The sequence below is a fragment of the Urtica dioica genome, chromosome 5 (assembly GCF_054948205.1).
Source record: "Urtica dioica subsp. dioica isolate 48M chromosome 5, U.dioica_male_clone48M_v1_H2, whole genome shotgun sequence".
Taxonomy (NCBI): domain Eukaryota; kingdom Viridiplantae; phylum Streptophyta; class Magnoliopsida; order Rosales; family Urticaceae; genus Urtica; species Urtica dioica.
Window position 1 is genome coordinate 6,881,223 of NC_142760.1, and position 12,689 is coordinate 6,893,911.

At 35.3% G+C, this 12,689-nt stretch overlaps 3 long non-coding RNA genes across 4 annotated transcripts; all 3 read left to right on the forward strand.

Moving 5' to 3' along the window:
• Positions 1–1,873: 1,873 nt before the first annotated feature.
• LOC149395039 (uncharacterized) lies at positions 1,874–2,683 on the forward strand. The gene is made up of 4 exons (XR_016297156.1): positions 1,874–2,028; positions 2,217–2,327; positions 2,422–2,519; positions 2,637–2,683. It is a non-coding gene; the product is annotated as an uncharacterized LOC149395039 (long non-coding RNA).
• A 628-nt stretch (positions 2,684–3,311) lies between these two features.
• LOC149395040 (uncharacterized) lies at positions 3,312–5,173 on the forward strand. 2 transcript variants are annotated; one of them, XR_016297157.1, is made up of 3 exons: positions 3,312–3,383; positions 4,916–4,968; positions 5,090–5,173. It is a non-coding gene; the product is annotated as an uncharacterized LOC149395040 (long non-coding RNA). The 2 variants fall into 2 exon arrangements; XR_016297158.1 differs by lacking the exon at positions 3,312–3,383 and adding an exon at positions 4,726–4,818.
• A 1,396-nt stretch (positions 5,174–6,569) lies between these two features.
• Positions 6,570–8,628, forward strand: LOC149395041 (uncharacterized). The gene is made up of 4 exons (XR_016297155.1): positions 6,570–6,721; positions 6,829–6,909; positions 7,532–7,781; positions 8,414–8,628. It is a non-coding gene; the product is annotated as an uncharacterized LOC149395041 (long non-coding RNA).
• The last annotated feature ends 4,061 nt before the right edge of the window (positions 8,629–12,689 follow it).

Genomic DNA, 12,689 nt, shown 5'->3' on the forward strand with positions numbered 1-12,689 from the left:
GCGGCGAGGACATTCTACAACGCTTATGGAAGCGTTGTAGAATGTGCTCGCCTCGGCGAAGTATAATTGTCGCCGCGGCGAGTGACACGAGACTGGTGATATAAATTCTCATTTCTCGTCTTTTTCACTTTGAACTCTCATAACCTCACTCGAAAAAAGATTTGTTGTAACTAGCCAGGTTTGTCATTCTTATTGGGGGAATAGCCCAAGTTTCATTTTATTAAGCAAATAGCCCATATTTTCGGTTCAGACCATAACGCCCTTGGTAAATTCGCGAATAGGTTAATTTAATTAACCTACTGGAGTGAGTTAGGTTAATTAATCAACTTATTGGTTGAATATTAGTTTAGGTTCTGATTTTTTTGTGAGTAAAATTAATTTACTAAATGATTGAATTCGGAAATAAGATTAATCCCTTAATTAATTGAATGCTTTTAATATCAATTGACTTAAGTTATGATTTTTATAAATTTTTTGTGAATTTCAAATCATTCACGAATCAGTTAATTAATTAACCTAACTCACTCCAGTAGGTTAATTAAATTAACCGATTCGCGAATTTACAAAGTGCCTCTCCTCAATCCCCTCCATCGCCGCAGATTTCCTCTCCGCCGCCGATTCCTCTCCCCCCGCCGATTTTCGAGTCAATCTGAGCCGTCGATTCTCCAAGAATCGCCGCCGCCGGAGCTCGACGGAATCGACGGCGTCTATGGCGGATTTTGACGGCGTCTATGGCGGATATTGTCGGCGACGTTAGGGATCAGCAACGAAGATGGACGACGATTGGCGACGACGCGGCGGCGTGAAATGGATCGACGGCGATCGGCGGCGTGAAGTGAATCGGTGGCGTGAAATGGATGAAGATGAGAACGAGTTTAGGTTTAGGTTTTGGGAAAATTGAGTTTTGCTCTTATATATGAGGGTAATTTAGGTAGTGAAATATTAATTTGGTTATTCACTTAATTTATTCAAACTTGGGCTATTCTCCTAATATTGGTGGGTTGATTGGGCTAATACTCACTCTCCCATTATTATTATTAGGAAAAATGATACGAAGTAGCCAATTCAAACTATGACTTTTGCAAAATAGCCACAGTTTCATTAGGTATATCAAAATAGCCAATTGAGAGTACTATGACTTTTAATCCTAGCTCGATTAATTTTAATCCAGCCTTCATAAACTTACATTCTGTTTTTATAGTTCGTTGGGATTAAATTTAATCCAGCATAGATTAATCTTACTTAGGCTAGTTTGCTTATAGTTGACAAATTATGGCTATTTTGCAAAAGTTTAGGTTGTGTTTGGTAGTTAACTCAAAAAGTTTTTTGTTTTCTGTTTTCTAATTTTTGTAGTTGTATTGAAAAACTGTTTTGTAGTTGTTTTCAAAAAGATGTTTGGTACAGTTTTCATTTTTGTTTTTGAGAAAGTGAAAAAACTGAAAAAAGTGTTTGGTATAGTTTTCATTTTTGTTTTTGAAAGAATGAAAAGAGAAGATGAGGAGAAAGATGAGAGAAGAGAAGAAAAAAAATTTCAAAAACACCTTTTATTTGTTTTCAGTTTTCTTTACTTTTTTCCAAAACAACTTCAAAAATTTTTGAAATTTTTTTCAAAAAACACCTAACCAAACATGTTTTCAATTTTTTTAACCCAAAAACTAGAAAACAGTTTTTGAGTGAAGAAACAAACATGGCCTTAAGTTCTATTTGGCTATATAACCGCTCGACCCATTAGCTTATTATTATTATTATTTTGAACTAAAGTCAACAAATTAAATAGCTAGTATAATTGTATAAAAAAGATACGGTTTTAAAAAAACAAAATAGTTTTAGGAAAATTTATGTCAATGTCTCCGTGGTGATTTAAATTTCTTTCGAGGCAACCGCCATTTTTCTCCCGGATCAGCCAGGGTTCGGAGTTCTTCTCTCTCGCGATTATGTAAGGTAGCCATCGACGGCGCCGCCGCCTGAGATGGCGGCGATTCATGTCCTGTTAGCCATTCTTCAGACAATATTTTCTCGTCGGCCAAGGTAAATCCCCTTTCCTCACTGACGCTTTTTTGGCTCATAGGATGTTTCTGCTTTGCAAGAATGAACACTCGCTACAACTTCAACGGAGCGAAAACTGGTCAATATTGGCATAGAAAACCTAGGAAATCAGATAACATTTTTTTTTCTTTTCTTTTCTTTGGTATCTGTGATAAAGCCTTTGGTTGCAGAGTCGCGACATTCAGGCTTTGCTTCCGGTTACTGTGAAGCAAATAAGCAACACTCTCACGCCTGGAAATGAGAAATCGGAGTTACTCACTGACCGTATTGATGTGAGCAATGTATAGTCTCTTCCGATTCTGATTTGTGGAGGAATTTTGAATTTTAGTTGTTTTTTCAAAGAGATTTGAGGCTTTTTTGTTGAATTGTTGTTAGGTCAAGCTGTTGGGAGTTAAATGTGAGTGAGTTGGAAGGGTCACTGATCTCGCTTTTGTGCTGGATGACGGTACTGGACGGATTGACTGTGATAATTGGTGAGTTTTCTTTGCTTCAAGATTACGTGATTCATTTTACATTGGAGATTCTGATACATAAATGTACGAACATATATTTTAAATAATTCGTAATATGTTTCGTTAACCTTAATGTAGGTTTCAGGAAGCTCCAGACACAAGCAAAATGGACAGCATTGTGTATGTAATCTCAGACTCAGTTGTTTCGTGTTCTTGTTGTGCTTTTTAGGCCTCTTTATTTGTTGTATTTTTTTTTTCATTATCAAATGGTAGATTGGGTATCTGGTTGCTGCCTTTTCAGCTTTTCTAATTGTTGAAGTGACCAGAATGAAGTTATAGATCTATTTAATTTACTGAATCGTAATATATTCTCTTACTATCTACAATAGTGTGACCAAGCACCCATATCCATATGCTTTTGTCTGAACTAGAGCTGTTTTATTAAAATTAAAAGCCACTATTTGATGAGTATGGCAATGCTAAACTGGCCAAATATGTAGGTTCATTGGTATGCTTGACTATTTCTTTTAAACTTTAGCTTGCCATGGAGAAAAAAAATTTCAGACTACTTCATGTAATTGATACTGATTCTGATTTAATTTCTAACAAAAATGACCAAGCGATTACATAGAACCGAGAGTTAGAAACAGAGTATATGGGTCAAAACCTCAATTGTCAATTGAAAAGTTCCTCAGACCATATTAACAAATGATTTAACATTTAATCGACCTTACTTATTGAGTTTTACGTGGTTTCGTCTTGGAATTCTCATTGTGACTCAAATGTTCTTACCTTATTGAAATGCAGTGATGGGAGCTATGTCTGTGTTCATGGACGCTTGAAAAGCTTTCAGGGTAAAAGGACCTTGAGTGTGTTCGTAATTAGGTATGGATTCCTGCTTTTCTATTGTGACTTTTTATTTATTTCATATAAAAAATTAAATCTTTTCAAGTATTTTAATAAGGGGGATTTTGGGATTCCTTGCACCATTGTGACCATGTCGGTACACAATCTTTATACTTGTATATACATTCCTTCAAACAAATGACAACAAACTTGGAAATACTTGAATATTTCCAATGGCATCTAAAGAGCTATCTTCATAAGTTGGATGATTGAGTCATTAGATCCTTGGAAATCATTTTTTTTTTACTTTCTGTTCCCCGCCTGACCCCACAACATTTGGGGAACTGGAAACACTAGCCCTTTGCTAGGTGACGACCTATGTGTTTTGTGATTATGGAATTCAGGACCTCTTGGAAATAAACCAAGGGCCTGACCACTAGACCAACAACACTTAGGTAGTTCCTTGGAAAACAATAATCGTCATAAATGCTTTTTCTCAATCTAAACGAAATCAGCTTAAAACTTATTGGAAGAAGTAGGAATGCATGCATTAAGGAGAAAAAAATGGCAACATGAACCCATGGAGATCTATTCTCCATCGAAGAGAAATTATGCGATAGAATTAAATTTGAAGTTGAAAGAAGGAAGAATGTTGCGGTTTGGAGAGAATATTTGGTCTGCTGAGCATCTTTACCAAAGAAGTTCTTATCATCTTGGTAGAATCTACGTTCTGTGATAATTAAGGAAGAGCTTACTCGCCCTCGCGCAATAGGAACATGTGAAAAATATTATTACTCAATTTCCCGCTATGGTTGTCATACAACTGGTTTGGTGTCGTGAAGCTTTCGCTTCAAGAGAAATTTGATTGAAAGGGGAATTATTATTTTGAAGGGAACATTGTCGTAAGTGTACCTTGAACTCACGGCCTCACATTTTCCACGAACTCAACTCTTAAGCTGCCCTTTTTAGCAATTAAAAAAGGAATTATTAGAAGCTGGCATTCTGATAGAAGATTCGAAAAAAGAATGTGCTTTCGGAGTGGGCTACTGGATATATTGTGTGTGCACTCGTATCTTAAAGAGGTTCATCAATTTTCTATTACTAACAGGACATGGTTAGGGACTGTGCCAGTGTGATTAGTGTTTGAACTAGCCATTGTAAATGTAGCGGTTGCTTTAGTCTGTTTTTTGTTGGATACTATACACACGTATTTTACTTTCTCCATTTTATGGCGGTTAGAAAGCATGATTGATTCATTGATGCAGCTATTGGAATAGATATTTTATACCCTTTGGCGCTAGTGTCATGCCTCAATGGTGTTCTTCTCCATCTTTGTAGCAGATAATATCATGGCTTTTTTTTTTGTTTCTTACTTTTTCTCAGGTTCTCTTATTTGATTTGACCTTAAACGATGTTCTTTCCAAGCCACTTTATTGAGTGCATTTATGTCCATTTCTACGACAATAGAGCTAGGGTTTGTCCTTTGTTCCCATTGTCATGGAACCGCATTTTTGCTTTATCTTTGAAAACTGGCTGGCATACTTTGATGATATACCCTTTTTTGTTCACAGAAACAAAAAGTGAATGTCAATCATCAACCACAGAAACAGGTTCGATGAATCAGGTATGGCTGGCATTAAACAATAAGATCTAGTTCCTTCTTTTTTCTTTCTTTTTTTTTTTTTTAATTTTGATTTTGATTTTTTCCGGTTGTTTTCTTCACTGTTGCTTTGCATTTTCTCCAGTCATTTTCCGGATATAGAGCCGCCAATGGATTAAAGAGCATTGAATTAAAAGTGTTAGAAGCATTGAAGCATCATTCTTTTTTGTGAGTGTTTCTTATCTTAAACCTTTCTGCTATATTTCATAAGTTTGATTGCAATATCACTTGTTTGCGAGTGTCGAATCTTAATTTTTTTTTCCCCATTGCCCTTATCTTTCTTACTCGATACTCCCATGGTTTTTGACTCGAGCTTGCATTTCTAAGTTAGATTTGTGATTTTGAACTGTTTCTGAACATCCTAAGTTTAGCTAATTGTTTGTTAAAATAAGTACTAATTCCATTATTGGGACAAGGAACTGTTATATTGGATAAAGTCGTAATACGATATCCTTAGTCTGAAAATTGGAAGTACTGACACCATATATATATATATTATATATATATATATATATATTAATAGCAGAGATAATATGGCGGAATATTTTCTTTATTATTGAAACTGGAACTTAGAGATTACAAGAATAACTAAAACCCACAAACGTAGCTAACAACACTTACAGCTAATAAAGAAATACAATATACTTATTTATTATTTGCTGATATTCAGGAACTAATCTCTAATAAACAGGAACAAACCTAACTCCTATACAAGACCTAACTTCTATACACGGTTTTAATACTTATCTCGACACTCCCCCTCAAGCTGGAGCAAAGATATCAATCATGCCCAGCTTGAATAATAAGTCTTCAAACACCTGCTTGTAGAGGCCTTTGGTGAGGACATCGGCCAATTGTTCTGCTGTTGGAACATATGGCATGCAAATTTCACCTCCTTCAAGCTTTTCTTTAATGAAATGACGATCGATTTCCACATGTTTCGTTCGGTCATGCTGCACCGGATTATGGGCAATGCTGATCGCAGATTTGTTGTCACAAAAGAGTTTCATAGGTTTGTCCACCTCAACCCTTAGTTCTTCTAGAATCCGTCTGCTTCTTGCTCCTCCAAGTTATGAGATTTCTCCATACAAACGTGCAGTAGGCAGACGTTGATCTTCGGTCTTCCGAGGAACCTGCCCAATCAGCATCAGTGAATACCTCAACTTGTCGATTGCTGTTTTTGGTGAATAGAATTCCCTTTCCTGGACTTCCTTTGAGGTAGTGTAGAATTCTGTAGACGGCTTGGAGATGAGTTTCCGATGGATCATGCATGAACTGACTTACACAGCCCACAGCAAAGGATATATCAGGTCTAGTATGAGCTAGATAAATTAGTTTACCAACTAATTTTTGATAGCGAACTCTGTTGGCGGGAACATCCGAGTCACTTCTTCGAAGCTTGTGATTTGGATCCATAGGAGTTGATGCCGGTTTGCAGCCTAGGAGACCTGTTTCCTTTAGAAGGTCAAGGACATTTCCGTTAGCACAGCTTTTTTTTGTATCTCCTTTTTTTCCAGCTTCTTATTTGATTTGACCTTAAATGCTGTTCTTTCGTGTGCCTTTTCAGACTACAAAGGTTTGCCCTTTGTTTTCCCCATTGTCATTGGTCTGAATTTTTGCCTATCTTTGAAAACTGGCTGGCATATACCATTTTTGTTTATAGAAAGAAGAAATGAATGTCAATCATCAGCCACATGTGACAGGTTCTATGAATCAGGTATGGCTGGCATTAAACAATAAAATCAAGTCCCTTTTTGTCTTTCTTTTTAATCTTGATTTTGATTTCCGGTTGTTTTCATTACCGTTGCTTTGCATTTTCTCCAGTCATTTTCTGGATATAGTGCCGATGGATCAAAGAGCATTAAACTAAGGAGTATCACAAGCCTTAAAACATCCTTCTTATTTGTGAGTTTTATTATCTTAAACCTTTCTATTAAATATCATGATATTGATTGAAATAGTACCTGTTTGCGAATGTTTCTTATCTTAAACTTTTTTCCAAGGCCCTAATCTTTCTTACTTGATACTCCCATGGTTTTTCGACTTGAGCTTGCATTACTGACGTAGATGTGATGTTGAACCTGCTATGTTTAGCTAATTGTTATTTAAAAGATGTAATGATTCTATAATTGAGACAATGCTCAAAGATAATAAGCCAAATTTTTTTACAAAGCATTTGTCCCATTCGTCATCAAATTTGACAAACTGGAAAAATACTCTGGCCTTGTTACACTGGCGGCAGAAAGGAACTGCTGTGCCGGATAAAGTTGATATTTTTAGTCTGAAAAAAAGTACTGACATATATAAGGTGGCTTTTCGATGTTGACAACAAATACAGTTTTGGAATAAACCAAAGACGTGCTCTGTTTTTTTTTTTTTTTTTTTTGTTAGGATTGTTTTTAATTTTTTATATTACGTTTCGCTCTTAATTGCTGTGTTTGAAAACGTATATGGAAAATATAGAAAGGCCATTCTATGCTTGCTGTGTAATAAGCCTTTCTACTATTGCTTCTATTTTTTGTTTCAGTGGCCGGGAAGAGGGTGTTCCTTTTGATTTTATCTCCCAACAAGCCAAAATTCCAAAGGCTAAGTTCATCTCTCTCTCTCTCTCTCTCTCTCTCTCTCATAGACGCAAGACCGATCACATTTCTTGACATTTGGCTTTGGCAGGTTGGTGATGCAAGAACTTGTGAATGAGGGAGTCGTTTACTCGACAATTGATGACTATCACTACAAGTCAACTGTCAATGGTTGATCCTTTTTTGGGCTTTCTCTAGGTATGAATCTTTTTTTTTTTTTTTTTTTTTTTTTTTTTTTTTTTTTTTTTTTTTTTTTAACTCAATCTACGGTTTAGTCCCGTTTTGTATAGTAAAAAAAAATAGCTGAGACTATGCGGTTTATTTTTAAAGGTATAAAGTCTGTACACTTGTGTTTGCATTAGCGATGGGTTTGTTTTCCATTTGTCCGCGTTCCTAATTCGCTAGTTTGGTATTATTGTTATAATGGCGAGTTTTCTTTTTTGCTTCCAAATTTCGTGATTCAAAGGTTCTATAATATATTGTATGAACATATATTTTAATTAAGTTCTAATATAAATGTCAGCCATTAGGTTTGCATATTAACTTGAAACACGGCATTATATAATAGTAAACCTCATAATATAATAGCAAACCTCATATTATTCAGCCACTGAAAATGCCAACACTAACTTGACATTCATCAAACATCAGATAGAATACATCCCATTCATTGTATCTAAGTAGACGAAACTTGCACATTTAAAAAGAAGAAAAACATAAATGTCTTATGGACACAGAATAACCTCATAATCTCTTCTTTTTTGTAGAAGAAAAACTACAAAAACAAAAAGCAAAAAAACAATTTTAGAAAATGGATTTTTTTCTTACAGAAATCAGAAATAGCGGGAACGTCCTTCCAACATCTCCGGGTAGTGACTGGGGACACTCCGGTGGTCAGAAGTTTCTACAACGCATATGTAAACAAATTAAACCATATAATTTTTTTAGTCAATAAATTATAGCATCGCTTTATTTTTTTTACCATTTATGGAGAGAATGTTTTTTGTAATCCCGCGTATTATCGTCGCAGCAATTGATACCGGCGACCTCCTGCAAATTAATACAAAAGACAAAAATTAAATTAAATTATATATATTGAAGAAAACACATTACAGCAATACAGTAGTACTGCCCAATGTTTAAAATATCGATACCGATATTCATACCGAGGTTCTGATTTTACGGATATATCGAATATCGACGGATATATCAACGGATATTCTATAACAATTTCAATATCGATTACCGATTATATCGGTGATATATCGATTACCGACAGAAATATCGACAAAAATCTTATAACAAAATATAATTTTAAAAAATATAAAATATATATCTTCAAATTTAAAAGATAAAATAGTTCTTAAATGCTACATATTAATACATACATATATATATATATATATATATATATTAATACATACATATATATATATATATATATATATACATTCAAAAACTTGATTTTTATTTTATTTTACAAATGTATATAATTTAATTGTAATAAATATATACATATATAAATAAGTATTTTCCATATATATGATTATATATACACTTACATGTATTATAAAATATTTACACGAATATATTAAAAATAAGAATAAATGACATTTTTGGTCCCTCATCTTTGACCACTTTAACAAGTTGCACCCCGAACGAAAAAAACTGCTTTATCAATCCTTTATGATAGTCACTTTTTCACTTTCAATCCTTCTGTTAGCATTGTTGTTAAAATTGACTGAAAATTCTCACGTGTAGAACAAAAAAAAGGAAATTATCAGAATACCCTTAACTATTATACTTCCTAATTATTGTTAATAGATAAATAAATAAATAAATCTTCTCTCTCTCCCCACTACCGCCACCTCGTCATCCCTGAGTCCCTCCATAGCCACCCCGCCGGAATCCTCACCTTCGAGGCCAAAACACGTTAACGAGTCATAATTTCTAATCATCACTACGAACTCGAGTCAACAAACAATAGCAAAACACTCTCAGATCATAAATCGTCAAAACCAGAATCTCAATTTAACACCACACGGCCAAAGACAATTTCAAACGGTCAAAACCAAAACTCACGGCCAAAACTGAAATTCCACATCCAATGTCCAAAGTTCAAACCCAATTCAAACATATTCAATCCAATACTCATCAAACCATCTCAGAATCATCAAATCTCGTTTAATAATTCAAAACCCCCAATTTTTTACAATTAAGAACCCTAATTTCCATGATTTCGGCCAAAAATTCAGGAGAAAAACCAAATGACCAATTTCAACACACAATTCGAGTACTAAACATCACCAACAAGTTCAAATAACCTCTCAAGCCAATCAATTTCCCGGAAACAAGCAAGACAAACAAGAATCCCAAATTTTGAATCTCAACCTAGGTTTTCAAAATTCATTTCGGGTAAGAGAGATTCTCACCTAATTCTTGTGAGATTCGGCTTCCTTGGTGCTCTCTCTCTCTTTCCCGGTGACCTCTCAAGCCAATCAATTTCCCGGAAACAAGCAAGACAAACAAGAATCCCAAATTTTGAATCTCAACCTAGGTTTTCAAAATTCATTTCGGGTAAGAGAGATTCTCACCTAATTCTTGTGAGATTCGGCTTCCTTGGTGCTCTCTCTCTCTTTCCCGGTGTCTTTTTCTCGGCGGTCCTTGGTGGCTCGCGGCGGCCGTTTTCCCTCAACCACGGCGCGCGCTCGAGATGGGTTTCGGGTCTCGGTGACTTGCTGTCGGCCGAGCTTCCTCTTCCTCCGCGAGCTCAACTCCGTCTCACCCTCTCTCTCCCTCTCACTCGGTCCCTCTCTCGCTCTCTCCCCCGAGTTCTCTTTCTTCTTCTTCTTCTTCTTTCTTTTCTTTCTTTCTTTCTTTCTTTCTTTTTTTTCCTGGTTTGCGTTTTGCCTTAGTCGGCCAAGTGATATACATCACTTACAAAATGGTTCTGATACCGAAGATGCTGAGGATCGACGACCCGGCCGAGGCGGCGAAGAGCTCGATTTGGGCCACGCTCGGGATCAGGAACGCAAATCCCGCGGCCATGTTGACGGAGAAGCAACGCGAGAGAGAGAGAGAGAGAAGAAGAAGAAGAAGAAAGAAGAAGATATTTTTATTTTTTTAACTATTATTTTTTATTTTATTAATTTTAATTGTAATATGATTTGTTTTTTAATTTATTATTAAATTACGATTTTGTCCTCATTTAAAAAGCACCTGATAAGCACATGATCCATTTTTCATCTATTTTGACGGTTTTTTTAACAGAAGGACTGAAAGTGAAAAAATGACTATCATAAAAGATTGATAAAGCAGTTTTTTTTGTTCGGAGTGCAACTTGTTATAGTGGTCAAAGATAAGGGACCAAAAATATCATTTATCCTAAAAATAAAAACTACAGTATATATAATCTTGAAGGAAATGTAATAAAAAGGCATGCCAAAGTCAAATAAAGTAGGTATATTTATTAAAAAGAAATAAAAAGTTGACGTGACATAGAAAGATACAAGTTTACAACAAGTGATAACATAGGCAATTGCTTATTTTCAAATGTCCCACATCGATTTCTAATAAGAAAATGTGTTGGTTAAATCCCCTATAAAACAAGAAAAAAATCTGCCTCCTCAACAAAGCATAGGCCTTGTGAATTGGCTTTATTGTAATTTGGGTCCGTTCGAAATTGAGATTATTTGAAGTTTTAAAAAAATTTTAAATTTTTTTATTCTTGATTTCGGATGATATTTTCCCTAAATTGGACTTATTTTGTGTTTTACGTCTAAAATATCGTCGGTATTCAGTAGGTGTTTGAGTTCTCATTCCCGCAAACTCGTTCCGATTCCTGCAGTCCTCGTCGTTATTACGGTCCTCGTATTTAAGAATTCTAATCTACTTGTTGACCATCCATTTTAAATCGTTTCTTATGCGTTGGTCAACCAACTCTAATATCTCTACAATTTTTTTTACGAGATTAACATCTTGATTAGTCTAATATCTTTACAAAATATACTTAAAAAAATTACAATATCAGTATACTTTACCGTGCATTGTACGGGAATAATTTGTAACCCTACAGGCGACTAACGAGGATCAGCGGGTCTTCCTCCCTGAATTTAGTCAATATGCCTCTATTTACCATTGTCACTGCCATCAATTCGTTATGAATACGTCTTGCAGTGTCCTTAAAATAAAATAAAAACTAATGTGATAAATAATATAGAAAAATAAAATATGAAATGTAATATTGATAAAATTTAAGATAATATATGTACCTCTATATGGCCTGATAAACTCAATCTGTAAACAATATTTTAAACATTAGAGATATATTAAAAAAATCGACAATATACTCAGTTGTAAATATTACCTCATCCATCAAAGTCTCATGGAGCTAAGCTTCTGTGAAGTAATTAGTCATCTTCATGACATGATCCCTCACAGGAGTTCCCGCAATCATCCTAGTGCTAGTGCACTTACGGGTGAGTTCAATACGGGCTTGCTCGCTCTGCATCCCAAACATTTCCTGCAGCGAATCAAGGATCTCCACATCAGTCTCCTTACCTTCTAACTTTGTTCGCAACATATCAGATATGATCATGAGCATGTAGGCTATGGCTTTGTTGTTAGCCATAGTCCACCTGTCAAAATCAGCCTTCTGCGAGCGGGATGAATTTGATGTCGGAAAATGAGGTCTCTCTTCAGTGAGGATAAAGCGAATGCTTTCACTCACCAACACAATATTCAAGTTAGACTTCCATTTCGGGAAGTTCTCACCATTCAGGACGTCTTTCGACAACAGGGCCATAATAGGGTTCGACATGATTACTAAAATATAAAAGCACATATATATTAGCAATACGAAAAGAAATAAGCTATCAATAAGATATAGGAAAATAAAAAACATAATGCAACCAAGCATGGGATAAAATACTAAAGAAAAGAACCCAGTTTTTATATTCCACGGTAATCCACCAATAGCCACAGTCCGTCCCACTATGGTGGCGTAACGAAGTGCACATAGTGAAAGAGTAACACCCAAACACACTGACTTAGCCAGTACACGCCGAACTCAACTCCCCCACATATCGCTAGAGACACAACCTTGTT